At 43.2% G+C, this 3060-nt stretch overlaps 1 non-coding gene across 1 annotated transcript; it reads right to left on the minus strand.

The window, feature by feature from the left end:
• Window positions 1-1655: 1655 nt before the first annotated feature.
• Window positions 1656-1761, minus strand: LOC118592684. Its single transcript, XR_004946138.1, has one exon. It is a non-coding gene; the product is annotated as a U6 spliceosomal RNA (small nuclear RNA).
• Between the last annotated feature and the right edge of the window lie 1299 nt (window positions 1762-3060).

Raw genomic sequence — 3060 nt, forward strand, 5'->3', positions numbered from 1 at the left:
GGTGAAGCTGGTGCAAAATGATGCTGGCTTTATAAAGGGTGGGCCATGCATGCGTACAGGAACTCATGTGGCTACTCCACACGTGTGTAGATTACATGGCTGCGCGCTTTACGCAACCATGCAATGCCATGGAGTCCTAGTAACGCGAGATATTTTGACCCGGAAATGGCTATTTTAAACCTGAAATAACTAGGCAGAAGTGTCTAGCTCTGCCAGGCATGCCCAGCCGTGTGGGCATGTGAATTCATATCACTGGCTTCTCAGTTGTAGGTTAGAAATGAGGATACAATGCTAACAGGGTTTGTGTCACTTCAGGGGATTTTAGCATTAGGAGGATTAGTGTCTCAACAGTGCAGACAACACTTCTCTAGCACCTTTTTACTTTCATTTTTAATGATTCCCGATATTAATGCCTTTCTTTCCCTTTGGGAAATTTTGTGTGGGCTTTGGTAAAGGGAAAAATGCGTACAACGATAGCTGCTCTAAACCAAACAGTCCTTTGGGAAAAATCCCCACCACTGTGGGACCAGGGATTCCATTGTACCCTCCTAATTACACCAAGAACAGGAATATTAGAGATTTACTAGACACATCTGGTCCCAAGGATGAAATGCCTACAATTCAGATCTAGAGCCTAAGGCCATTAAGGGCAAGAGTTCAGTTAATAAATACAGAGAAATCAGAATGGTAAGGTATAATGGCAAAAGAGTCAAACATCAAGGCCTTCCCTTTGGGGAACGTTACAAGGGGGAAAGGCCCCATATAGTAAGACTTAAGAAATTGTAGTATAGTGTCTGCTCCCTAGAAGAAGTCCTTTTCCCAAGGTCAGACATTTGGATATGGGTGTTGAGGACCCTTATCCCCTGAGGGCTTGAGGAATGTTTCTGCTGTCATTCCTATCTCTAGCAAGAGGAACTTGTGGCCCTTCCCTTAACATATGACTTGTCAAGGTCAATGCTAGATTCCTCAACTCCTGAACTCAAACCACACCCCAGTGTAGTGGGTAGCCATCCCAGCATTGGCCTGGAAGTTCCAACCCACATTGAGGCTTCGGTAATGGTCATGCCTACAAAGAGAGAATAATGGGATAGGGAGGATGATTTTTCAAATAGGGTGACCAGAGAGAATCTTTCTAAGGAGCAGAGAATTAAGCTCAGCAGAAGCATGAGAAAGAAAGCAACTCAGCTTTTCCAGCAGAGGGATGAGTGACCTGTAATGAGAGGGCTGTCCCTGACTTAGGGAAGAATGTGACTTCTGTGAAGACAGGGAACTGCCAGGCCAGTAGTTAAGTGCCAGGGCTTGCAAATGAGAACATAGGTTCCGTTTCTAGGGAGTAAACCTCCTCTCTTGCAAGGGACTCTAGATTTCTCATGGAATCATGGACGTTTTTATGTTCTTCTGAAACACATGATTCCATGGACCTTATCAATTAATGATAATTTTTCTTCCTTATATAGTGTCTGAGTAGCTACAACTTCACTCTGGAGAGTTAGAGTTCTATCCATTAAATATTCACATATATTATCAATAAAATCAATTTTTGGGTACAAGCCTGTTTTGTAAATTCTGGTTAGCAGATTCCAGAGAGAGAGTATATTTTTATGTAAGTCCTGGTTAGCAGATTCCAGAGAAATAATCTTTTTTTTTTTATTATTATAAATGTTGAACACTTTACGAATTTGCGTGTCCCCTTGCTCAGGGGCCATGCTAATCTTCTCTGTATTGTTCCAATTTTAGTATGTGTGCTGCCGAAGCGAGCACATTGATCACTCTTTAATAAATTTGATTTTACTATAGGGTTCAGTCCCACATTGTAGCAGTATTGCTATGTACCTTTAGACGTTCCTGATAAGTTTTTGAAGGAAATAGGCATACTTAATTTGGAGATTTTTCCTTGCTAGTTTACCTCTTTTGTGATGCCATGAGGGAAAAAAAATGAATGATAGAGGATTAATGTAAGTTCAGAATTGGGGGAGAGGCAATGGACTGAATTGCCCCTTGCCCCAGCAAATTCATGTTGAAGCCTTAGCTGTCAGTGTGACTGAATTTGGAATAGGGTCAAATGAGATCCTAATGGTAGGTCCTAGTGGAATTAGTGTGTGGTGATGTATTGTGTTCCCAGTATGTTGTGCACCTTATTAAAGTCTATCAGAGGAAAAAGCCAGCCACTGTAGTAAACACAGAGGTCAGGCAATGGTAACACATGCCTTTAATCCTATCACTCAGAAGGCAGAGGTCCATCTGGATCTCTGTGAGTTCATGGCCACACTGGGAACAGAGCCAGGCATGGTGGTACATACCTTTTATCCCAGCACTAACCATAAAGGTCTGGAGGTCTATACAGAGAGACAGGAGGTGACAAAGCTGGGCAGGAAGAGAAAATGATATAGCTGGGCAGAGAGAGGAAATAGCAGAATTGAGAGGGATATAGGCATGGGTATAAAGGAAATAGCTCTCTTTGGCAGAGGATCTCCAAGTAATGAGAACATGGCTGGCTTCTTTCTGCCTTTCTGATCCTTTGGTTGTAATCTCAATATCTAGCTCTGGACATTAAAAAATATATATTTATTTATTAATTTTTTTTCATTTTACATATCAACCCCGGTTACCCCTCTATCCCCTTCTCCCTCCTCCTCACTTCCCTCCCACTCTGCCCCCATCCACTCCTCAGAGTGGGTAAGGCCTCCCATGGTCGTCAACAAAGCCTGGCATACCAAGTTGAAGGAGAGCCTAGCCCCTCCCCATTGTATCAAGGCTGAGCAAGGTATCCCACCACAGGGAATGGGCTCCAAAAAAGCCAGTTCATGCACCTGGGATAAGTCCTGGTTCTGCTGCCAGGGATCCCACAAACAGATCAAGCCACACAACTGTCACCCACATTCAGCGGGCCTAGTTCAGTCCCATGTCTGACTTTTTCTCTTCTGGTGAGTGGTGGTCTCTCTCTGGATTTCCATCTTGGACTGCTACCACACTAGGTAGCTGCTTTGAAATTCCCTTGGACCTCTATTGTTCTACACAGTCAGCAGACTTGGTGAGTCAATTAATATATCTTTTTATTTT

The sequence above is a fragment of the Onychomys torridus genome, chromosome 10 (assembly GCF_903995425.1).
Source record: "Onychomys torridus chromosome 10, mOncTor1.1, whole genome shotgun sequence".
NCBI lineage: Eukaryota > Metazoa > Chordata > Mammalia > Rodentia > Cricetidae > Onychomys > Onychomys torridus.